This window comes from Oncorhynchus keta, chromosome 26 (assembly GCF_023373465.1).
Source record: "Oncorhynchus keta strain PuntledgeMale-10-30-2019 chromosome 26, Oket_V2, whole genome shotgun sequence".
In the NCBI taxonomy this organism is placed as follows: domain Eukaryota; kingdom Metazoa; phylum Chordata; class Actinopteri; order Salmoniformes; family Salmonidae; genus Oncorhynchus; species Oncorhynchus keta.
In genome coordinates this window covers 35,892,731-35,919,964 of record NC_068446.1, presented here as the reverse complement: position 1 = coordinate 35,919,964, position 27,234 = coordinate 35,892,731, and the positions used below count along the sequence as shown (strand labels likewise).

The window sequence follows — 27,234 nt, the reverse complement described above, 5'->3', positions numbered from 1 at the left end:
CATGAGTGACAGAACACTGAGCCAATCACGGTGCAACTAGAGAACATTGCTAACCCCTACGCTCCATATTTTCTGCTGGCTGCCCCACCACCACAGAAAGAACTGAGCTAGGCTGAACCACCTGCATTTTGGAGCTGCCTTACTCAAGAAAGCAAAAAAGAGTCCATGTTTGTATGGAGGCTTTATTAACTAAATAAAAAAAAAATGTTTTACATTGTTTGCAAACTGATATGTGACACATTAATTCCAAAATAACATGCAAAACAGACAAACCAAAATAACATGCAAAACAGACAAACCAAAATAACATGCAAAACAGACAACCGTCATTCTGCCTCTGGGTCTCCACTGAGCTTATGGAACATTGCACCAACACTTTACATGCTGCATTTATATATTTGTTCAGTATATTATCTCTATTTTATCTCCTAAAATACTTATAGAATTTGGAAGCCACAGTCCTTTCATGTCTGCTTGAAGTATGCCAGAATTTTTGCAAATTTGCAAACATGTTCCTGTGAGAATAGACTGGCTTGTGCCTTAACTTTAAGAACATCAAGTGGTTTGTTAAAAGGGCCTTTAAACTATTTGGGAGGGTATGAGGCAGAGCATCTCAGAGGAGTCTGCCGCCATATGGAAGACGGCTTTTAAGCTTGCTTCCTCTTTCCTTGTGGGGTTTGTTAACTTTGCGACAGAGCAGCCATTTACAGCGTCTTTCGAAATTATTCACACCCTTTGAAGTTTTCCACATTTTGTTGTGTTACCAAGACGACATTGAATGTTCTTGAGTGACATTTTTCATCTCAAATCGGCTTCAAAATCTACGGCAAGACGTGAAAATGTCTGTCTAGCAATGATCAATAACCAACTTCACAGTAATTGAAGAATTTTTAAAACAATAATGTGCAAAATAGAAACTTACCCAGAAAGGCTCAACTGTTTAACGCTGCCAAATTTGATTCTAACATGTATTGACTCGATATTTCTGTTTTTCATTTTCAATAGATTTGCAAAAATGTCTAAAAACATGTTTTCACTTCATCATTATGGGTTATTGTGTGTAGATGGGTGAGGATTTAAAAAAAAAAAAAATTTGAATTCAGGCTGTAACAACAAAATGTGGAATATGTCAAGAGGTATGAATACTTTCTGAAGGCACTGTAAGCGTCAACCATTTACCAGGTCAAATACTGTATACCATTCAAGTCAAGGAATCTCTATTATCCCAGCATTCGATTGAAATTCAGCTATGCACAATAGCAATACCACAATAAAATGCTTATTTGAATTCATATTGTTAGCAGAGCTGTGTTTACAGTGTACATATGCGCACGCACGCACACACACACACACACACACACACACACACACACACACACACACACACACACACACACACACACACACACACACACACACAAAATCACTGAGAGGGAGGGCTTTATACACATTGGAGAATGAATGTTAAACCCATTCACACACTTGTAGATGTCTATGAAATTAACTGTTCAATATGAGAAAAGGCAAAACTAGGAAATGGCTCTCAGAATTCCTGGAGGGCCACATCAATGGGAATCGGCTTTCGCTGCTGTGGCAGAAAGCGTCTGAGGGACAAGATGAGGCAGGGAGGAGAGAACAGCGACAACAAGACATAACCAGTCAGAGGAAATGGTTCAGTCTGCTGATTCAACAGCCATGGGAGTCAACAGATTTAATACAATAAATAAGTTAGGTCCAAACCATTAGGGAGGGTAACTTCAAACATGACATCAATATGAATGGCAAAATACATACTCATATTTTACTGTCGGACAGATACCAACCATATTTTGGATCCCGTCACATATTTTTTGACTGTAATATGGAGAATTTACCTGAATATAAGGTAGCATGTTGTGAAAGCTACACTAAATCCATTAGAAATGTGATCATGGGCTCTCAGGTTAGGCTACACAGTTATAGCTACCATAAAAGCCTGGGTGTTTATTTTCCTCAAATAAACATTGGATAACTCTGGTGTAATGTGTCATATAGCACTTACATATCGGCTCTGAAATAACTTCAAAATGTTGTCATTCATTTCCATGGAGTGAAACTACACTATGTCAACAATGGTTTATATTTCTGGGTTATGGATAGAAGATGAGGGCTCGCACATGCATTCCATCCTGTCCACACACAACATGTGAACACAGGTTATTATATTATTGCAGAGAGGATGTTTTGTCCCATTTTGTTGTTTTCATTCATTCATTACCACCCCAAAACATTAAATAATAATAATAATACGCTTAATAGGGATTTTCATTCGACAGAGTCTCAAAGCACTTGTTAAGCAAAATAAACAAGAAGTTATTTAAAAAGAGATATAGGCTACAACAGTAGCTGGATCAAGTCTGTTTGAGTTCTTCTTGAAGCCTCCAGATGGGCAGTCACAGTCATGAGAGGATCTGGAAGCTCATAGCTAGATGGTCAATGGAGGGGGTGGTCAGGTCAGCATGTCCAAGGGCAGGCAGGTTGGCAGGCAGCTCGATGTCATCAGGGCATCTCCACTGATCTATGTATTGGGACCCACAATTAAAGTAATTAGTGATTTATGCCAAGTACTCCAGGCGATCTTCACATCAAGTCTATTCACCCTAATGCTCTCTGACTTGTAAATCACATATAACGTGGATCATTCCTGCTTATGCATCTATTCAACATGGCTTTGCTATGCTTCATCATTGGCTACGCACATAGGGCTAGAACCCCCCCTTCTTTCGTCATCTTTCTGTCTCTGCTCAGTTGCTTGCCTATCAATTACAGAACTGTATTTCTGACACTATGTCCATTTTATTGGCCCCTCAGGGTTTAAAGGGTCATTGTGACAATCCAACTTGAACCCATTTCAAGTAAATCACCTTTCTGTTCCATTAGGATTGAAGTGTTTCAATCATGCTTACTTTGACCACCTACTGATTGGTTGGTCATGCAGGTCCAGAAATCACTTGCCTATCACGTTCTTAGTCTAGTCAAAACCGATGAGGTCAAAATAGCCAGTGCGTGATGTTTTCGTGTGGTCACTGTATACGCTATGGAATGACTCATATTCAAGCATAACAATGATATGCTTGTTTACATGCTTCCCCCTTTATTTTCTGAATAGATCAGTTGAGGCATAACCCGGTGTGTGTTTTCAATATGATTCCAAGTAATACCATACATAATTCATAGAGCACATTTATACCACATAAAATCATTTGTTTTGATCTTACTTTCATTAATATGTATTAGGACTTATCTCTCCAAGCAAATGTTTTGACATCTGTTGTCGCCAACATTCTAGTGGGCGGTGATTCAGAAAATCACTTTTACTCACCTAATACCACCCAACAGAGGACAGATGTCGAGATGCTAATTAGCTAATCTGCTGGTACTGTTACAGAATATTTTAAGGTTTTGCATCCACCGCTTTAATGGTGCAAGGTGTGCTTAGTGTGGTATTATGGGCTTACCTGGGGAAAACATAGCAAACAAGCAAATCTATAAATGGAGGACGATTTAAACACAATCACCTTTTTCTAAATTGCAAACATCCACAGTAATTGGTTGTTTTACCTCGTACCCAGTGGCCGATGGTTAATTGTTTTGTGTTCAGTCATTATTCGTGAAATGTCTTTAATCCTCCTTTTCCCTGAATATTTTCCCTTAATATTTCTACCTTGATGGGAATTTGTAACGCTCAGTTAAGACCGGATCTGGGGTTGATTGATGGGAAGGCTTGGTGGCTCAAGAACTCAAACTTATTTTAAGGGCAACAGATTCCCTCCACTGGCAATGATGTTAGACAACATGGTTATTTATATCTGTTCATCTGCCCACAGAGTTTCTCCTGCTAATGTAATCGGCATATTATTCAGCCTGCATCTATTAAAGGCTTGCACTGTTGAATTTATCGCCCAGGGTTTAAGTCTACGGTAAAGGATCACATTAGGCAGATGATATCGCAGTGTATGGAATGATTATGCACCCTTGCTGAAGAGAAAGGGAAGGCTGGCTTAATTAAATGCAAGGCCTTGGTTATACATCAACGGCTTCCTCCAGCAGTCCACGTACCCCGGCCCGGTCTTATACCAGGAAGATGCAGGCTAAGCACATTTTTTCACACCTATTTCAGATACTTTTTTGTAAATAATAAATAGAACTCCAAGCCTGGGGTTTAAATTTAGCGGCTGCAAAGTGGCTAAACAGTAATTTTGTTCAGCGCTCTTAAAGACCTTATTTGAACCTATGTTTGTTTCATGCTAATTGTTTACACCCATACTAGATTTCCTGTTACATTCTATAAAACACAAATTAGAGGAAAGTGTACTTTCAGTAATCATAGAAACAACCATTGTTTTATCCAACCATAGATCATTCCTGCTGCCAAACTGAGAGGCCAACACAGTGCTTGGCTTAAATCTGAGCCATGCTGTTTTTGAGCTGTGTTGTGAGAAGGAAAATTCAGTTTGTCACTGTGGTTCCAGTCACAATATATTTCATGGAGTTAGCGCCCATCTCAGGATAATTCAATTTGAAGCACAGATTCCCTCCAGGGTTGACCCACAGTATTGTTTCGCACCCGCAGGCCGCTACAATTTCAACACTTCTCAACACTGTAACCCTTGTAAATTGTGTCCCAGTACACGGGGCAGTGGAGGCGATATTGCCAAAAATGTATCAATGTGATGGTAAAGCAATAGAAAAAAGCAACAAACACTTTTGCCCTCCAAAAGGCAGTTCGTCATAAGGAGTCATTGGCAAAGCCGAGCTTTATGGCTTCTTCCTATCTGCGAGGCATTTGTTGTGTGGGATATCACTGTTACTGAAATTGTTTTTCCCACTTCCGTGACGCATCATTGCCGTGTGCAACCAGCCATCATGCCCTTTACTCTGAGCTTTTCTTGCTAAACTAAATCAAGTTAAAGTTAAATGTGCAAGGCATGCCAAAGTGGAGTCTTGCAGCCCCTGAATAATGTAAAGAAATTGCTATTTTGGCCTGTTCAAGAATCTGCTCGGGGTTGAACTAATTTAAAGAATGCTTTCAAAACAGTTACATAAGCGTAATGACTGTGTTTCCATGCTTTCCCAAAGCTCTCAAAACAAATTACCGCAGGCACAAGACCTGACCTTTCATCCATTCATTTATATTGAGAAATGCTTATCTTTTTCCTGTCCAATTTGCAAGCCCAGATTTGTTTGTGCTTTTGCTGTGTTCCTTGGCAGGGTACCTGTATGGGATGAGGAACATCTAACATCGCTTTGACTTATGTTAAACTGCAAGAGGCTTTTTACGTTCAAGTGGAACTCTGAGACCATTGGGTTCACACTGAATATTGTGGACATTGTCTGGATAATATGAGCTGTGTGTGCCTCTCTCTCTCTCTCTCTCTCTCTCTCTCTGTGTGTCAGGCAGACAGAATCCAGAGAGAGAGATAAAGGGAAAGGAGTTTAGTGGGCAGCAGTGTGAGGAAGTAAGCTCTGGAATTAGCACAGTTAGGTAGAACTAGGTCTCGCATTTACTAAGCTAGTATAAACGTCTTAAAACGTTTTTAAAAAGGATACAGTAACGAGCCACTTAATTTCAAACCACATCGGCTTCTGAGGGAGTGGCCTTACATTGATGCAATCAAAGCTTGGAGCACGCCTGTAGCTTCAATCCTAGGTAATACCCCCCTGAGACCCGTTCAATGTCATAATGCCTCGACCATGGGGCAAAAAGACACAGGCTAACACCAAGTCCTAGTGTCATTTTCTAATCCTCTTTGCTTAAGTATTCTAAACGATTTGCAGCCTTCTACATGAATCTTTCTCTCTCTTGCACACACACACACACACACACACACACACACACACACACACACACATCATACCCAGGCACACCAGCACCCACGAAGCCCAATAAGACTAAATGCGTCTAGTCGCTCAGATAACATTTATAATACCCATTCACAGAATCACCTGCTGTCAAAAGCTGGGTCCAGGTATGATTTAAGTAGACAGGAAATGCATATCATGTTTAGGGGTTTGTTATTATCTTCCCTTTCATTTAAACCCTCCTCTCTGAACCCCCCTTCCTCTGTAGCGTTTAGTTCATTGAGATTGTTTCTTGAGCTCGGTAGCCACAGGGACAGCTGGTTTATGGCTTGCCTTGAGAATGTCCTTGTGTGCTTTGCATAGCAATGACCGGGAAACAGATATAATTTCCGAGCTGAATTTAAAATAAATGTATTCCCATTTGACCTCCGGGCAATAAAATTCATAAAGTGTCCTATCTTTTATGGGTACATTAACTTTTTCCCCCTCCACTCCCAATACAGTGTGTGATGTTGGAGCAGGAAATGTGGCTATCTTCAATGGAATGCTATAATGTCATTACATCTCAGGCCAAAACTATATTTTAGCCTAAGCTTTATTTTATATCCGTAATATCTCAAAATGATATTGCTTTCAAATGTTTTTACCTATTCAAAGCCCTTGCTGAAATACACTGTTCATATGTATCTGAGGTCAAATTGGTAATTGGACCGTTAAAACGCACAGTTTCTCTGCATATCCCTGATATTTTTTAGTGACATTACCATAAAAAGCCTTAGTTACAACATATTTGAATTTAAGTACAAGACACTTCCAATCGGTGAAGACACTCCAGATGCTCCACTCCAAGAGGCAAATAATTTTTTTTATTGTGTTACATGCTGATAGGGTATTCTTTCGTCGGCAGTGTGATTGACTCCACTGTCATGGTTGTCATTGGTTGTATGACGACGGAGGCGATTTATCACCCAGGTGTTGGGATTGATGCGCTGCGATTTCTCTCTGGGATCTTTAGTTAACGGTGCAGTTTGCTCTTGCACTTCACTTTTCAAATCTTCTTAAGTTACAAACCGTAAAACTTCGAATAAATGCTGAGTCTCAAATATCCGCCTGTCCTTTTTAATGGCTGGGCAACGATACCCCTTTTCAGCAAATAAAAGCTCATTTCAAATAAACACTAGGTCTAAATGAATTGTTTGCGAAGTTGCCATGAATTACCATGAATTGTTAGCGAGATTTAATGTTGATTTGCTACATTAAATAATCCAGTAATGACTCAAAAAGGACGGGAATCATACTAAGACAAAAGAAATGTGACAGTGTATAAATAAAAAAAACAAATATTACAATGCTGAAAGTGAATGCTGTTATTAAACAATTAACTATGCAAATGAGCAAACGCTGTGTGCATTAAGGAAAAAGATGCCTGGCTCAAATAGAATCCTGTCTCTAATAAGTGCCTCTTGTGTTCAGCGATTTAAGCAAATAAACACCCTGGCTATTAATTGAAGTTTTATGATAACGTATAATTGTGTAGCATATCCTCAGAGCCCATGATCAAATTTCGCAATAGCAAGCTAACTTGATTTAGGAAGTCTGAACTAGCCAAACTAGCAGACACAGCATTTTCTCATATCTCTGAACCAACTAGGGCGACCACATTTAAAACAACCAAATTAAGGAAAAAAGACAAACGCATACACACACACACACATACAGATCCCACTCCCGCTGCACCGAACAAGGTAATTGAAGTGTGCCTATAGACTAGTCTTTTGCTTTGTGCAAAATTTGGTCATGCAAAAACAACAGACCAAATGTGTGAATGTTTAATGAAAATCTGGGAACAGTTGGCCACGGAAACATTTCTGGTTGGTTTCAGGGAATGTAAAACAGGTAGGAAGGGAGACTTTGAAAACTGGATTGTGTGAAGTAGTCTAGCAGAAAATGTGTTTAATGAGCAACTAATGAGCATGCAGAGCTTCACAAGTTTGAAGAAATACCCTTATCTTTTTAGCCTAATACGGCTATTTACTTACTTTTGTAGCTCTTCGTCAGAAGCACACTTTTTGTAAGTAGTTAACTGTCCTCTCCAAGTTTAGCTGGTATTTAGACCGAATGGATTTGACAAATGTAATTGGTTGATGATATGACATTGGCCTACGTCTCATCTTGCGCTACACAGAATATCAGATCTCACAATGATTATAAAAGTGTTTAACATCAGCAGTATCACATCCTTATGATATATTTCTTGTCAAAAGTGCAATGTGACTGCAGAAGAGACAGGTTGGAATGTCTGACTGAAGTAGGGGACACATTTGCTGATAAAATGCAGGACAATGCAGGTGTAAGACGGCACCGATAGAGAAAGTGTGCAGTATTTTATTTTTTGATGTGTTATTTATTACATTGTTAGCCCCAAAAAACTTTAGGTGTTATTACATACAACCGGGAAGAACTATTAGCTATCAGAGAGACGTCAACTTACCAGCACAACCTTCACTACAATATGAAATATGACTTTCCCAAAGCGGATCCTTTGTCTGCACCTCCCAGGGCATTTGAACTGATTCCAGAGGCCGACCCAAAACAACGCCACCGGAGGAGAGGGTGCCTGGAGCGGTCTCCTAGTGAGGCTTTGGAAGCGCGAACACCACCCACCCCTCCTGAGTATATTACTTGCTAGTGTCCAGTCCCTAGGTAACACAGTCAACGAAATCTAGGCAAGAGTTGCTTTCCAAAGAGATATCTGGGATTGTGACTCTGTTTTCCAGAAACATGGCTAGCTGGGGACATGCTGTCAGAGTCCATACAGCTAAACCATATATCCTGAGGCTGCATTTTTTGTAGCTGGGGATTTTAACAATGCAAATTTGAGAACAAGGCTATCTAAATTCTATCAACATATCGATTGCTGTACATGAGTAAGTAACATGCTCAACCATTGCTACTCTAACTTCCGTGATGCATACAAGGCCCCCCCGCCCTACTTTTGGCAGATCTGATCATGACTCCATCTTGTTGCTTCCCTCCTATAGGCAGAAACTAAAACAGAAAGTGCATGTGCTTAGGTCTATCCAACACTGGTCTGACCAATTGGATTCCATGCTTCAAGATTGCTTCGATCACATGGACTGGGATATGTTCCGGGTAGCCTCAAATAATAATATTGATGTATACGCTGACTCGGTGAGCGAGTTTACAAGAAAGTGTATAGGAGATGTTATACCCACTTTGACTATTTAAACCTTCCCTAACCAGAAACCTTGGATTGATGGCAGCATTCGCACAACGCTGATAGCACATACCACCGCATTTAATCATGGCAATGTGACTGGAAATATGACCAAATACAAACAGTGTAGTTATTCCTTCTGTAAGGCGATCAAACAAGCAAAGTGTCAGTATAGAGACAAAGTGGAGTCGACGACTCAAACACGAGACGTATGTGGCAGGGTCTACAGACAATTACGGATTACAAAAAGAAAACCAGCCCCGTCACGGACATCAACGTCTTGCTTCCACACAAATTAAACAACTTCTTTGCATGCTTTGAGGACAATACAGTGCCAATGATGCGGCCCGCTACCAAAGACTGTGGGCTCTCCTTCCCTGTGGCCGATGTGAGTAAAACATTTAAGTGTTAACCCTTGTGTCATGACGTTGGCCTGGGGGTAGGTTTATGACAGTCAGAAAAACCTCTTCCCCCCTTTTTCCGCTCTCTACCCTACTGATGTTACATTTGCAAAACCCTTGGTTAACAGCATTTGCTGGGAACAACAGAAGGTGGGGGGAAATGAACTATATTCTGGTAATCCGACCAATTGAACATATGTGGTGGTACTTAATGAATATGTCAGATCGGTTGTCATCTAAGACAATCTCATAAATGATAAGATGACATAAACTCTACAGTGTAAAGTCTACACATCAGAGTTATCGGATTCACATGGAATTGTTGTTCAATTTAAATGTTTGAATATGAAATATGAAATTATTCGTGATGGGTTGAAATGTGATTTTAGCTTCTAAAATGTGAGATTTGGGTTTTCATAAGATGGGGCTCTGCTCAATCGGCGGCCCGCCCTTGTGAAGGGACATGGGCTATAAAACCTTTCAAACATGCCCTCCTCTCCCTTCCTATATAAGCCCTTGACGACAATATAACCTCCTGTTCCGAGGATGAGAGGACGACGGTCCGATGTCAGAATGGTTCAGATAATAACTACAGAACGAAGCCAACATCAGCGTGAGCTTGGCTGCGAATGGAATGAACGTTGAACTCTTATTCACTACAGAAGTGATACCTCCTAGCCGTTGAGTTAGCAACAGCCGCTGCAAACGAGGGTTAGGAAGGAACAGACAGAGTATCCCGTCTACCACACAACGACATTACTACAACGTATTCAATTTACCAGCAGAGACATTCTTCAAAGGACTCGGTTGGGCAACACGGCCTTCCATCCATATTGACTGCTATTGATGTAAAATATTACTTGGTCTTTAAGAGTTTATTCGGAAGGTAAACAGCTCTATAAATATAATTTTGTGGTGCCTGACTCTAGTTAATTACAGTTACATGATTAGCTCAATCAGGTAATATTAATTACGGAGAAATGATTTTATAGAATAGCATGTCATATCACTTAATCCGGCATAGCCAAAGACACGACACTCGCAAGGCTGCCGGCCCAGACGGCATCCCTAACTGCATCCTCAGAGCATGCGCATACCAGCTGGCTGGTGTGCTTACGGACATATTCAATAAATCCTTATTCCAGTCTGCTGTCCCCACATACTTCAAGAGGGCCACCATTGTTTCTGTTCCCAAGAGAGCTAAGGTAACTGAACTAAATGTATATCGCCCTGTAGCACTCACTTCTGTCATCATGAAGTGCTTTGAGAGACTAGTTAAGGATCATATCACCTCCACCCTACCTGTCACCCAAGACCCACATCAATTTGCTTATCACCCCCCTATCCACATCGAAGGGACAGCAGTGGAGAAGGTGGAAAGTTAAGTTCCTCATGTTCATATCACCGACAAACTGAAATGGTCCACACACACAGACAGTGTGGTGAAGAAGGCTCAACAGCGCCTCTTCAACCTCAGGAGGCTGAAAAAATGTGGCTTGTCACCGGAAATCCTCACTAACTTTTACAGATGCATCATCGAGAGCATCCTGTTGGACTGCATCACCGTCTGATATGGCAACTGCACCGCCCACAACCGCAAGGCTCTTCAGAGGGTGGTGCAGTCTGTACAACACATTACTGGGAGCAAACTACCTGCCCTCTAGGACACCTACAACACCTGGTGTCACAGGAAAGCAAAAAAGATCATCAAGGACAATAACCACTCGAGCCACTGCCTGTTCACCTTACTTCTATCCAGAAGGCGAGGTCAGTACCGGTGCATCAAAGCTGGGACAGAGAGATTGAAAAACAGCTTCTATCTCAAGGCCATCAGATTGTTAAACAGCCACCACTAGCACAGAGAGGCAGCTGCCTACCTACAGCCTTGATATCATTGGCCACTTTAATAAATGGAACACAAGTCACTTTAATAATGCCACTTTAACAATGTTTACATATCGCGCGTTACTCATCTCATATTTATATAATGTATACTACATCCTTCACAATCTATCCTTCACTATCTATTCTTTACTATCTATTGCAGCTTAGCTGCTCTGTCACTGCTCAGCCATATATTTTATACTTATATATTCTTATCCCATTCCTTTACTAGATTGTGTGTATTAGGTTTTGTTGTGGAATTGCTAGATATTACCTGTTAGATACCTCTGCACTGCCAGATCTAGAAGCATAAGCATTTCGCTTCACTCACAATAACATCTGCTAACCATGTGTATGTGACCAATACAATTTGATTTGATTTAACTGTTAGCCTCATACAAACCATCCTGATCTTACTTTCTGTTTCATTGAATCCATGTAGCGAAACAGAATGTAAGCTCGCAAGATCAATATCGTTCGTACGAGGCTAACGGAATGCAGGACAAAGGGCCAAAAAGCGGAACTGTCCCACACAATCCGGAACATGTGGTCACCCTAGAACCATCTGAACTAGGGTTCACAGCATTTTCCCATATCTCTGAAGTAGCAACATTAAATAATTACTACACTGTTATTATAACATTATCAAACAATATCAATATCAGAATGGTTTGTGTGAATGCTGCCCTATGGGATATTAAAGAGTACATCATATATCAAGATAATGATGATGGGGAGCAAGGGTAAAACTATGTACCTATAACTAAAGGTACAAAGGACATATCTTACAGGGTACCACTAGTGACAAGCATTTGTACCCCTTTAGTTAACTAATCTGCAACATAATTTCTAGGCAGATTCCTATGGCTACAGATTCACATTGGTGGTATTTTCAAAGCTAAACTGACCAGGAAGCACCTCCAACAACCCATAAATCCTCACATAATTCTGCCTAAAAACAATGACAATTTCTCTCAACCAGTGGCATTTGGGCTTTTTAGGTGAGAGCTTATGCCGCCCTGTGATAAGCAGTGCCCGCTTTGTCAAAGGCAGGGGAGCAAAATATTTAGCTTGTCCATTCCCGGCACACCTCTCCATAGTGCTGTTGGAGAGACGCATTGCTGCGGCGCTCCACCAACATTCCGTCCAAAACAATCCTCTAACACAAATCATGTAGCAGATAGAGCCAGGGCCGGCTCCAGGCATAAGCAACCGAAACGGTCTAAACTTGTAGTAATCATGGCCGAATACCGAACTGGCACGCAGGGCACATGCCCAGGGGTCCCTGACCTCCAGGGGGACCCCATTGGTTGAAAGGGTCAGACACACCGACAAATCTGACTGCCGATAGGTACCTAGCACCTCTGCCCAGAGTGGCAGTTACCCTTTGGTTGTTCACACAGAGTGAGTGGACCTGACTGCCAAGTGGGTGGGCCTATGCCCTCCAAGGCCCACCCATGGCTGCAACCCTGCCCAGTCATGTGAAATCCATAGATTAGAGCATAATTTATTTTAATTGACTAATTTCCTTAAATGACCTGCATCTCAATAAAACGTTGAAACTGTTGCATGTTGCGTTTTATATTTTTGTTCAGTATAGATACACTACATGACCAAAAGTAGGTGGACGTGCTCATCAAAGATCTCATTCCAAAATCATGGGCATTAATATGAAGTTGGTCCATGCTTTGCTGCTATAACAGCCTCCACTCTTCAGGGAATACTTTCTACTATGTGTTGGAACAATGCTGTGGGGACTTCCATTCAGACACAAGTGCATTACTGTGGTCGGGCACTGATGTTGGACGATTAGACCTGCCTTGAAGTCGGCGTTCCAATTCCTCCCAAAGGTTTTCAATGGGGTTGAGGTCAGGGCTGTGTGCAGGCCAGTCAAGTTCCTCTACACCGATCTCGACAACCATTTCTGTATGGACCTTGCTTTGTGCATGGGGGCACTGTCATGCTGAAACAGGAAAGGGCTTTCCCCAAACTGTTGCCACAAAGTTGGAAGCACAGAATTGTCTAGAAGGTCATTGTATGCTGTAGCATTAAGATTTCCCTTCATTGGAACTAAGGGGCCTAGCCCGAACCATGAAAAACAGCCCCAGACAATTATTCCTCCTCCACCAAACTTTACAGTTGGCACTATGCATTGGGGCAGGTAGCATTCTCCTGGCATCCGCCAAACCCAGACTCGTCCGTCGGACTGCCAGATGGTGAAGTGTGATTCATCACTCCAGAGAACGTGTTTCCACTGCTCCAGAGTCCAATGGTGGAAAGATTTACACCACTCCACCCGATGCTTGGCATTGTGCGTAATGATCTTAGGCCTGTGTGTGTTGCTCAGCCATGGAAACCCATTTCATGAAGCTCCCGACGAACATTTGTGCTGACGTTGCTTCCAAAAAGTGTTTGGAATTTGGTAGTAAGTGTTGCAACCGAGGACAGATGATTTTTACGCACTATGCGCTTCAGCACTCAATGGTTCCAACGGCTGAGCCGTTGTTTTTGCTCCTAGATGTTTCCACTTCACAATAACAGAACCTACAATTGACCAGGGCAGAAATGTGATGAACTGACTTGTAGAAAAGGTGGCATCCTATGATTGGTGCCTTTCTACTGCCAATGTTTTCGATGGCGATTGCATGACTGTTTGCTCTATTTTATACACCGGTCAGCAACGGGTGTGGCTGAAATAGCCAAATCCACTAATTTGAATTGGTGTCAACATACTTTTGTGTATACAGTGGGGCAAAAAGTATTTAGTCAGCCACCAATTGGGCAAGTTCTCCCACTTAAAAAGATGAGAGAGGCCTGTACTTTTCATCATAGGTACACTTCAACTATGACAGACAAAATGAAAAAAAAAATCCAGAAAATCACATTGTATTATTTTTTTTTGTTAATTTATTTGCAAATTGTGGTGGAAAATAAGTATTTGTTCACCTAAAAACAAGCAAGATTTCTGGCTCTCACAGACCTGTAACTTCTTCTTTAAGAGGCTCCTCTGTCCTCCACTCGTTACCTGTATTAATGGCACCTGTTTGAACTTGTTATCAGTATAAAAGGTCCACAACCTTAAACAGTCACACTCCAAACTCCACTATGGCCAAGACCAAAGAGCTGTCAAAGGACACCAGAAACAAAATTGTAGACCTGTACCAGGCTGGGAAGACTGATAGGTAAGCAGCTTGTTTTGAAGAAATCAATTGTGGGAGCAATTATTAGGAAATGGAAGACATACAAGACCACTGATAATCTCCCTCGATCTGGGGCTCCACGCAAGATTCCACCCCGTGGGATCAAAATGATCACAAGAACAGTGAGCAAAAATCCCAGAACCACACGGGGGACCTAGTGAATGACTTGCAGAGAGAGAGAGAGTTGGGACCAAAGTAACAAAGCCTACCATCAGTAACACACTACGCCGCCAGGGACTCAAATCCTGCAGTGCCAGACGTGTCCCCCTGCTTAAGCCAGTACATGTCCAGGCCCGTCTGAAGTTTGCTAGAGAGCATTTGGATGATCCAGAAGAAGATTTGGAGAATGTCATATGGTCAGATGAAACCAAAATATAACTTTTTGGTAAAAACTCAACTTGTCGTGTTTGGAGGACAAAGAATGCTGAGTTGCATCCAAAGAACACCATACCTACTGTGAAGCATGGGGGTGGAAACATCATGCTTTGGGGCTGTTTTTCTGCAAAGGGACCAGGACGACTGATCCGTGTAAAGGAAAGAATGAATGGGGCCATGTATCGTGAGATTTTGAGTGAAAACCTCCTTCCATCAGAAAGGGCATTGAAGATGAAACGTGGCTGGGTCTTTCAGCATGACAATGATCCCAAACACACCGCCCGGGCAACGAAGGAGTGGCTTCGTAAGAAGCATTTCAAGGTCCAGGAGTGGCCTAGCCAGTCTCCAGATCTCAACCCCATAGAAAATCTTTGGAGGGAGTTGAAAGTCCGTGTTTCCCAGCAACAGCCCCAAAACATCACTGCTCTTTAGGAGAACTGCATGGAGGAATGGGCCAAAATACCAGCAACACTGTGTGAAAACCTTGTGAAGACATACAGAAAATGTTTGACCTCTGTCATTGCCAACAAAGGGTATATAACAAAGTATTGAGAAACTTTTCATATTGACCAAATACTTATTTTCCACCATCATTTGCAAATAAATAAATAAAAAATCCTACAATGTGATTTTCTGGATTTTTTTCTTTCTCATTTTGTCTGTCATAGTTGAAGTGTACCTATGATGAAAATTACAGGCCTCTGTATATAGTGTAACTAGCATACTAGCAATATTATAATTAAATCACAATGGATTTATTTTTGAATGAAGCAGCTGCCTGTTAGATGTTGAGAGTAGCTAGCTAGCTATGTTGTACTGAATGGCGATGTTAACCGTTTAGCAAACGTTAGCAAGCAAATTAACTGGCACTGGCAGTATAGGAAAATGGACAGTGAATGGAATTACTTCATCATCTTGTTAGATAGCTAACTTGGTTAAGCATTTAGTTTTGTGTGCATTGTGCTGCACTTATCACCCCATTCATTTCATATAAACTGTGTGTGACTGCCTAGCCCAATTATCAATCTAACATTAACTAGCTAGCTAACTAATGAGCAGGTGCACATTATTGAACTGAACCTAACAAAAAATCAGTCCTCAAACACAAATCTCCTGAGATAGATGTAAAAGATTGCTCTAGAAAAATGTTTTATGCAGCTTTATTGTTTTTTATACAATTCTGGTGGAAAGGTGGTGGATTATTCCAGGAAAAGTTTGGTTGTCACTATTTACTACAGCCACAAAGTAAAAATGTCCTATATCATAAAATAATCATGGGGGGTTAGCTGTAATTATGACTTAGTTACTTTGTGGTAACTAGTGACAACCATGTTATACAAATGGTAGGCCTACCACATGGATGTATGGTAGGCCTTCCACATGGATGTATGGTAGGCCTACCACATGGATGGATGGTAGGCCTACCGTCAATGTCCGGAAAATATGTATTTTCAACTTTAATTCAGAACTGAAAATGAACCTGATTTCAATGTCCGATAAAGACATATTTTAACCTTTTATTCAGAACCTAAAATGAACCAAAATTCAATGTATGGAAAATACTGTTTTAGATATCTTTTCAAGTTAATTTTGTTTACTGAGTCTATTGTAGATTTGCGTGTGTAGAGGAGAGTGGCAAAAAGAAATCTCCCATAAGGCAGCTTAATGGCCAGGACTGGACTTGCTATACCGAACAATAGTTTCAATATGGATTATGACTTCATGTTTAAATTACAGTATGTGTATTTTGCGTTAAGGCAGTAATTGCTGCACCAATTACTGCAGAATAAATAACAACAATCTCCCCCTGTAATGCATAGCTGCTTACATTTGGTTTGAGGTGTCTCTTTGAATTTCCAATTCAGCCACTACTGTGAGTGAGAACTGAACACACACACACACACACACACACACAATCTGATAGTGAGGTAATCATACTCCACGTCTAGATTTGTGACCCCCTGTGGGGTTGATTGACACTTGGAGACCTTGATCTGAGTCTTCTGTCTATCTTTGACAGGGCAAACCAAGTTGCCTTGAGGCTCGACCGCTCTGTTTATCTCTGAGAGCTTAGAACTTTTCACATAGGCAAACAAACTGTCCAACAATGGATGAATAGGTCTTGTTAGGTTAGACACACATCATGCCAACAGATGCTCTGTCCTTAGATATTGGTAATTTGAGTGGTTCTCATGCATTTACTTCCAACTACATATCCATTGATGCTTTGCTCTTCACAATAAGCCTATGTCAGATGTTTTGATGCCAGCAGCATACCACCCTGCATACCACTGCTGGCTTGCTTCTGAAGCTAAACAGGGTTGGTCCTGGTCAGTCCCTGAATGGGAGACCAGATGCTGCTGGAAGTGGTGTTGGAAGGCCAGTAGGAGGCACACTTTCCTCTGGTCTACAAAAAAATATCCCAATGCCCCAGGGCAGTGATTGGGAACACTGTCCTGTGTAGGGTGCCGTCTTTCGGATGGGACGTTAAACGGGTGTCCTGACTCTCTGAGGTCATTAAAGATCCCATGGCACTTATCGTAAGAGTAGGGGTGTTAACCCTGGTGTCCTGGCTAAATTCCCAATCTGGCCCTCAAACCATCATGGTCACCTAATAATCCCCAGTTTACAATTGGTTCATTCATCCCCTGTAACTATTCCCCAGGTCGTTGCTGCAAATGAGAACGTGTTCTCAGTCAACTTACCTGGTAAAATAACGGAGAAATAAATCATTTGACGTGTGTCCTTGATGCATCACTAAAGGGATGAATCCAAAAATAATAATCCACCCACCTGCACAAGCTGCTTCATGTGTAAAGCAACCTACTTATGGGGTAGTGTTGGCGACCTGAGCTGTACTTCCCAGGTGTCTGCATGACAGGTTACTTCAAAAGGTGGATTTACTGTGCAACACTTTGTCTACATTGCCAAACAGCGAACCATCATCTTCAAGTTCACCAACTCGCAACTGGAATACCATCCCAATGCAGGCACCAGGAGCCAGCCTTAACATATTCAAGTTCCCTCCACCTGCCATATCTCATCTTATTTTATTCTCCCTGTATTCATCTCCTTAGGATACCAAGGGCACTAATGGCTGTTCCTCTTATGTGGGAGACATTAAAATGTCAGTGTCATTAATGTAGTCTACGCTGGCACTGGCTGGATATCATTAATGTATTTGACAATGAGCCACCTAGAAGGCCAAGTATTGCATAGGGTATACTACTGTTGCCAATGGCCATATTATTATAATAAACCGCAGAGCTGAGAGCTGTCATCAACTTGCACTGGAAAAACATTTAGAATTGTCCAAGAAGGCAAGATGGGTGGGCATAATGCTTATGTATGACAGCATCTATGAATTGTTGTGGCTCACAAAAGGTTTTCAGGCACAAATATGCAACTGTATGGTTGCCTAGGCGTTCACCGTATAATTTATTCATGAGCTATAAAAAGTCTAGAAAGGTAGAAAGAAAGGTAAACAAACAGTGGTGATGTGTAAATTGCATTTTTGAATTCATTTCTATGCAGAGCTTCCACCCTCCCACCCACACAAACATGAACACAGACACATACTCTTGTGGTGGAGGGACCTGAGAGGTGTTTGTCAGCAGAGTAAATCAGAAGCTTTATCTATACTCACCCTGTGCTTGAATACAAGGTGCGACACATAAACACAAAATAACGTATTGTAGCACCCACCACAAAACCCACTCCCTAAAAACTCAAGATAAGACAAAACCCTGCAAGATTACACAGCACTTCACCAACCAACCTACCACAGATAGTCACATACCATTATTCACACACCGCCTCCCACTACTCTCAGCCGGAGACAAAACCCTACACGTTTACTCCGTCAGACTGCATTACAGCCTCAGAAACAGGGGGACCAAAAGGGGTGTGACATGTATAGAGGGAGCAGATGGGGTGGGGGGCAGGGCGGGGCGGGGCGGGGGGGACTCAACGTTACACTGCCCAGATTATTTCTAGTTCTGCAGGTGTGCTCTCTCTTCACCGGCTCCCAGGCCTCCCGGTGGTCACCACATGCCAATTAAATTCCATTACTCAAGAGGAATCTCACACCGCCACAAATTAATTGCAGAGTGCCTAGAGGAACAAAAGAATGAAAGAAAAGAAAGGCGTACTCTAATCTTTAGTGTAATGTTACTGCCTCAGGCATCTACAAAGCCCTTATTCTCCACCTCCCCATTGGTTGGTGGCTGGGATCATTTTGAGAAATGCACCATGCACCCCATTTCAGTAAATCCAGTTTTACGCAAGGCACCCGTACTAATTTATTGTGTGCAATACGCTAACATTTACATATATTTTATGGTGATTGAAGTGTATGCGGATTGTTTGCATATTACATTTATATTGAGAAAAGAATGCAGTGGATTCTTTCAGCAATTTATCAACAATATGGTCTGTGAAATGTCACAAGTTTCCATACATTGAATCATGTAGTTTCCCCTTGAAACATTCTGCAATAAGCTCAGGACAGTCAAATCTATTTAAAGTTGACTGCTCTGAAAACTTCCTTGATTTCCTCACAATCTGTGAACGTCAGAGACACAGAATGCTGTTCCAACATGTAGAGGGTTGGGCATTTCCTTGACGATTTGAAGATGGATGATGTCCAAGAGTGTCCAGGTTCATATATCTCACTTTATGTTCGCATGAAATAAGAGGCCATTGATGGACATCAGTGAGAGAAAGGTAATCGATGAGAAAAAAGCACACAATCAAAGGGTGGCTGGGGACATTGATGGAGTTTCATGACAGATCCGGAAGTGTTGAAGGATTTGATAAGCACCTGGGCCTCTCTTAACTCTCCTGTCCTCAAAAGCTTAGCGATCAATCTCCCTGCTCTAATTTAAGAGTAGCAGGAATTGGATGGATAAAGTGGTTGGTGGTTAAATCTGTAGAGATGGGCCCCAGAGGCCTGTAGCTAGAATTATTTCAATACTTCCTTTCCTTGTGTCCTTTCCCTCACAGCCACTGATCAGACAGGATTACGGAGGTCAGTGTCGTCTGGTGGAGGCCTATCCAGTCCTGTCTGCAATCAGTGGTCATGGAGGGAGTTACGACTACTGAGACTCATCAACTGTCCCCTACCTGTACCTACAGAGAGCTATACATCCATCAGCTTTGCAATCATTATCCATTTTAACATGGTAAGATTAAATTCACTTCATGAACTGGAACCTCCCTCATTGAAATGTATGGTCTCTTCCCAATACATTTAATGCGTTGAACTATTGACCCCGAAGTCTATTTCCTGAAGCCATCCCTCTCCCACAACCCTCTCTGCCTTCTTGTCTCCCTCAGAGCACCCCAGGCCCATCTTTATCAGTGCAAGGCCAGATGCATCCTGGGTGGTTTAAGCCATCCATTATCAACACAAGGCCAGGTGCTTTGTGGGATGGCAGATCAGAGGTCTCCCAGGAAGCTGATTGGGTCTTGTTCCAGTGGGGAAGGAGAAGCCTGGCCGATAGCAAAGAGGCACAAGGGACAGAAGGCCAGCACTGTAACTTATGGCAATGTGATGACCTGCATGAGAGGCACACACTATTAGCTAGCTATGTGGCTATTTCCCGACTACACCATTCTGCAGGAAAGAAAAACTGTTTGGTAATAATAGTAGTTAGACAAAAATTGTGTCAAGGGAATGTTGTTTATGTTCTTTATGTTTCAGTGACTATATGTTGACTCAGCAACTTCCATACACATGTTGTTGGAAACAGGTCGGTGTGGGCAGAAATATGTATTATGAACATACAACAATCCCTACACTATACGGGCCACGGTAGTGGTGTAAGGCTTGGAGAGTGTACACAGTATACAATAGTCAATTGCTTTTGAAGTTTCTGGACAATAATTGACCCAACAGACGTAGACTGTTCCTGAAAATGCCCCCACAGAAGTTTTCTGCAAGGTATCATCACGTTTCAATTTCTGCTTGAGAAAACAAATGCATTGACATTTTGATCCTGATTTTTGATAATGCTCTTATGACCTAAAAAAAAGTAAATGCAGATTTGTTAACGGTGAAGAGAATATGTAGAATTAACTACAAGATCTTTAATTTTGGTAAATCTATTTTATTTAGGGAAATCCCATTGAGGCCATAGCCTCTTTTACAAGGGATCCCTGTACACAATCATACAAATTCACAATATTTACAATTTCAATGCAATAAAAACACAATATTTACAAATCATTTAAGAAAAGTAACTTAGAAAACACAATCATTCCTCAATTTTAAAAAGTAATTGACTAGCTGTCTGAACTGCCCTACCCGCACCAATTCATGCAACTTTAGAGAGTTCTCAAGATCATTCCACAAGCAAGGTGCAAAAAAACTAAACACAGATCTACCTAACTCGGTGAAGACCAAATGGATCTCCAGAGTTAGCCATCGCTGTGATCTGGTCTAGTGACTCGTATGCCTGTAATTTAACAATGAAGCAAGGTATGGCGGAAGTTTGCACAAGAGGGCTTTATAAACAAAAACATTACGAGACTTAATAGAAGGCTATGCTACGTTCTGATACAGTGATGTGTACTGACTTAATAGAAGGCTATGCTACGTTCTGATACAGTGATGTGTACTGACTTAATAGAAGGCTATGCTACGTTCTGATACAGTAATGTGTACTGACTTAATAGAAGGCTATGCTACGTTCTGATACAGTAATGTGTACTGACTTAATAGAAGGCTATGCTACGTTCTGATACAGTAATGTGTACTGACTTAATAGAAGGCTATGCTACGTTCTGATACAGTAATGTGTACTGACTTAATAGAAGGCTATGCTACGTTCTGATACAGTGATGTGTACTGACTTAATAGAAGGCTATGCTACGTTCTGATACAGTGATGTGTACTGACTTAATAGAAGGCTATGCTACGTTCTGATACAGTAATGTGTACTGACTTAATAGAAGGCTATGCTACGTTCTGGTACAGTAATGTGTACTGACTTAATAGAAGGCTATGCTACGTTCTGATACAGTAATGTGTACTGACTTAATAGAAGGCTATGCTACGTTCTGATACAGTAATGTGTACTGACTTAATAGAAGGCTATGCTACGTTCTGATACAGTGATGTGTACTGACTTAATAGAAGGCTATGCTACGTTCTGATACAGTGATGTGTACTGACTTAATAGAAGGCTATGCTACGTTCTGATACAGTGATGTGTACTGAACCTATCGCCCGTAATAAAGCATAGTGCGCAATGATATACTGCGTCCATTGGCTTCAATACAGTGGCAGCTGCATTCATTTAGACAATATTACTATAGTCTAAAGCCGGAATGACCGTCGACTGAATGATTTTGTTTTCTGCTATTTAACAAAAGGCATGTCCTATTCCTATAAAGGAAGGCCATTTTTTATTCTTAACTAACTCATCAATATGCTTTTTGAAAGATACCCTGATATTTATAACAATGTGGGCACCATTTTCTTTTAAAAATAACCTATACTTAGTTTTGCATTAAGTACCAGTTTCAGTTCAACAAAGGCTTTCTGTAAAGCAAAAAAGGCAGATTGTAGTTATGAAAGAGCCTTGTCAGTAGCCTATAATCTAAAGATAATTTGCTCTGGAGAATGACCTTTTATAATATTTTTCAAGTACATGTACCATGCTGCCATGGATACAGAGGCAGAGAATCATGTGTGGTTAGGCTTTTCTACAGGGCTACAAAATGTATACTATTTTCCAATAGATGACAATACCGTATTTGCTGTGATACTCTCTTAAGATAACTATATTATGCCACACAGTCTTTAGAAGAGCCAATAGTGTAGGTCTATCTTAGGGGACAAGATAGTAGAGGTACAAAAACATTGGAAAAGGGGAGGATGGAGACCAACACCTGGATTGTTCTCCATCCTCCCCAGATTCAAAATATATACTTTTCATAATCATGACACGCTTTGTTTACGAGCTACTGGAGATTGAAATACAAAATATTTTTAGGAATTAAAAATAGGTGTTGATTGTTTCTCCATCCTCCCCAGTCATGGCATGTGTGGTTCAATAGCTATTGGCGAGAGAGAACCAAATATCCAGTGTAATGTTTAAAACATGGTCCAGCTATAGCAAGTGGAAAATATTCCCAATACCTTCCTGAGTGAAAATCGACCACAAATGTTTCAGTCATTAACTCAAACCAGCATCATCAAAGCAACTTTGTAACAGACCCGCTGGTGTTTTCAAATCTGTGCGCATCATCAGCTGTCTCACAGACGGACAGAGAGCAGACAATATGAACCGTTAGAACATGCATTTGTCTGCTGAATTACACTTTTATTCTGTATCACTCAACTCTGTTATGCGGACTCTTGTTTGTAATAAGAGGGATAAAGAGAGGCCTATTTGTATTGTTGATGTGTTGCTGTAGTCGTGGATGGATCAGACTAACAGATAGGCCTAGAACCTTAACAAAGAAGGCTACCTGGAGAAATCTGACCTGCAATTTGGAAACAAAGCTGCTGTACTTTGAAGTGACACAAATGGCAACTTAATTAAGTTTGACTTTCTTGAAAATACACTTTTGTTTATCACACTGGACTATATTTAGTCAATTCCTTGTAAGAGATGGTGATTGCGACTAAATAGTTGTTTGGTAGTCTAAATTCAGTGTACTTGTCTTTAACTGCCATGTCCAGATAGTCAGACTCTTCCCACACGCCAACTCATTTTTCTCAGCTTCAGAAGCATCTTCATTCACCAAATATGGTGTGGTTATCCTTAGATATATTCTCCAGTCTTGCCCAGAGGGAATTGTTCATATGTTGTACATTTTTATTCTAGTTAACATTTTCTTTGGAAAATGCCACAAAAATGAATTTCCCCATGCATATCTTAAGTATTTTACAGATAGAAACATTTCATAATATTTATGACACAAACTGCTATGGTCCTGGAGTGTCTTAACAAATTAAAAACAATATTTTTAGACTGTCTTCATCCAGTATACAGAAAAATGGATTTGCATGATATGCAGATATGCTCCTTTTTTATGAGTTATCACCGAATTTTGCAAAAAATAGTAATACAAAAACTGTTATTTGTGTCTAAATTCAACTGGTATAAATTGATTGTAATATAATTAGTCTTAAACAAATCTACTTTGAAACAAAAGTATACACATCACACACATGCTTATGGGCTTAAAACAAAAAGAAGACACCTGTAACATATCAGTTTAAATGTATTACATTTTGAGTTTGCATCCCAATATTACACTTTATATACATCAAAGAAGCCTGAAATATAACAAAACCGTTAACATAACACTGGATTTTCGTTTCGTTTCAAAAAATGTATATTAATTATGAAATTCGGAACATTATTAATAACGTTCCACCCATGAGGCCACTAGAGGGCGCGTTGGTCATTTGACTGCAGGAAAGTTGTACAGCAACCCTCATAGTGTCTTGGTATGTTTCATAAAGGTGTTTTGAATGCATGTAGGCTATATTGAAATGATACCGATGTATTTTTCCCTCATAGCTTATTTCTGCACTCCCCATGTTTTATGTTGAGCATTCCTAAGGCATGTGCATAATGCCTGCATGCACTCAATCTGGAAAGGGACATGAATTAAATGTAACTAGCTAGGCTGCAACACTACATTCACATTCCAAAATTATCATCGATGCATGGGAGGTATCAAAGTCTTTGTGCGAAATGTGAGAGGTAGTCATGGGTCTAACGGAATCATGTCCCCCGATATGCCCTCAACCGAAAACAGCCTGTGGAATTGCCCGGAGATAAAACACTAATGGCTGTGACGTCACGTAGAGAGCTCAGTGAAAGTCTCTCGTGAAGCCGCGGGTAAGAACGGGGGCAAGCCCGAGACGTATTGGTATATTGAACAGTATAGTGACGCCGCAGTGTCTCCACGAGCTGCCCATCATTAATTTCACAAGTTATCCGGGTATTTGCATTACATGGTACTGGACCTGATGCTCAGCGTAGTCTGTGAGCAGTGAGCTCCTATTTGATGTAGTTTCATATTGACTTCTTATCCATCAGTTTTGGGAATATTGTGAAACACAATGGAAAGAGTCGAAATGGGTACAAGACGAAGAGAGATCTAACTTGGAGACAGCGAAGATGGACGTTTCCCAAACCGGCAGCCACTGTCTAGTTAGTGATATATCTAATGCGGAAAATATCGAGACAAATTTCATTTTACGCAATTGCTGCAAAGTGTTCCGGTGGCGCAGCCGTCTCATATCATACTAGCCATCCCAGAGAGTGGGAATCACAGAGTCACTGCGCTCCAAGCTCAGAGAGTAATTTGCGGTGAAAAGCAGATTCAATTAAAGTGAGAAAATGCCTCACTTCAAATGATGTGATGGTCTAACGAGTTTAACTTTTCTCTCCATTATAGGCTATCTGAAGAACGAAAGGGTTGCATTAATTTGGAATTGAAGGGATCATAAAAATTATCTGTCATGGATTGTGCCTATTTTGTATTTTACTTTGAATTTAAGCCAACGGAGTAGCCTTAGGGAATGAACTCACTTTTCTTTTAAACACTGCTGCATTGGATCAGAATGGATTTGTCATTGTAGCCAACTGCTGCTGCTGAAGACCGCGCGCTCCGTCCGGGATTTCTGACTTTTTTTCCCTCAACGATGCAGCTCCTTCGACTAGCGTGGGCTTTAACCGGAGCCGCAGTCTGCTGTTTTGTTATCCTCCTCATTCACTCACACGTTCTAAAAGAAGGTAATTCCTTATCCATCGCTCTTCTTGGCTTTGTAGACCACTATTCTGAAACACATGTTTTATTTCACAAGCCTATGGCAATCTGTTAAAATACCATAGCCTATATTTATTCATGCATTCATGAGTAACGTTAGCCTACATCGGTTGTGAAGAGCATTGGGGGTGAAGAGGATTGGTGGTGCTTCAACTGTAAGACGCCTTAATGTCCCATAAAATTCTGATTTTAATAATTAATAGATTTGTAAGGTGTAGTTTAATAAAATATCTCAACATGTATTATTACATTAAATAACATACCTGGTGCAGAGAAAGAGAGATAGAGAGCAGTGTGTTGGGAGCAAGAATAGAGAGGTCTTTTGTTAAATTATTTATTTCGTTATTCTTCAATAGATGGCACCAGAGTCACACTGAAGGACAATGTCAGGGTCAATTGTAATTACATTTTAGCATAATTATGTATTGTGACTAAGACATACATTACTCGGTTCGATGTTGCAACTGACATTCACACTTGAATAGAATGCCAGCCACATGTTTTGGCGTTTTGAAAAGGTCTGTTGTAATGACATATTTACAGACACAGTGGTTGCACACACTTCATTAACTTAATTTTGATTCACAATAAAATGTGTGCCCACTATTATGTGAATGCAATTGTGACAGAAAATAATTACAGGCAAGTCAAACACACAAACTCTCCTTCTCCTCTCCTTCTCCTTGGGTGGGTAGTCCACTGCTTTGTGAGGGGTGCCTGTAATGGGTGACGCGGCGTGTTTCTTTCTCGTGCAAGGGGGCTTTTGACAATCTATGGCACAACCATTTATAATCCCACTTCGCCCGGTGTTCCTTCCGGATCTTGGTGAGAAAGGCTGTTGAGAAAGGGCCGTTGTGACAAGTAATTGCTCTTCCATACCGGCCGTATAAGTGACCAAGTGATTAAGTGCGAGTTCACAACTTTGTTATGAGATTAGATACATTTTTTCATAAACTTTATTGGAATGGACGAGGGTGTATACATACTGAAGCTGTGAGAGCTATTGAATGTGGCTGCGTTTGCATTGAGCAGATGCAGTAAGACATGCTCCCATTTTCCAAAGCTGGTGGGATGTGGGCCATCTTATTTCTCGCTAAATTGTGGTCAAATGCTGGTTTCACGCACATTGTGCCCTAGTGTGGGATCTCTTCCTTAGTATTGTCTCATCTCAGATTGTATTTGATTTGATTGTGTACAACAGTATAATTTCACTCATAAATTAAAATACCCCATATGAAAAAATCACATGATTTCACATGTGACATTTCCACATATTTTGCACATGTGAAATCATGTAAAACCATGTGTTTTGGGGTAACTTCACATGTGATGATACTTCACATGAAGTTTCACATGTGGATTTTCACGTGATCGCATAACCTTTCACATGTGGGTTCAAATTGTCACGAGATTGTACAGGTGAAGTGTAACGTGATGTGTTCCAAAAACAAGTTGTCATAGGATTTCATGTGTGAAATGTCACAAAGTGTTCCAAAAA

General features: G+C 40.9%; 1 protein-coding gene across 3 annotated transcripts in view; it reads left to right on the top strand.

The window, feature by feature from the left end:
• Positions 1-27,234, top strand: part of LOC118359322 (chemokine-like protein TAFA-5) — a 118,147-nt gene that overhangs the window by 27,089 nt on the left and 63,824 nt on the right. The window contains exon 1 of one of the 3 annotated variants that reach the window (XR_004820638.2): positions 24,786-25,702. The exons of the other annotated variants lie outside the window; for them this stretch is intronic. The gene's annotated coding sequence lies outside the window, so the exon portion shown is untranslated. Of the gene's footprint in view, positions 1-24,785; positions 25,703-27,234 lie in introns of those variants that run through there. 3 annotated transcript variants of the gene reach the window in all.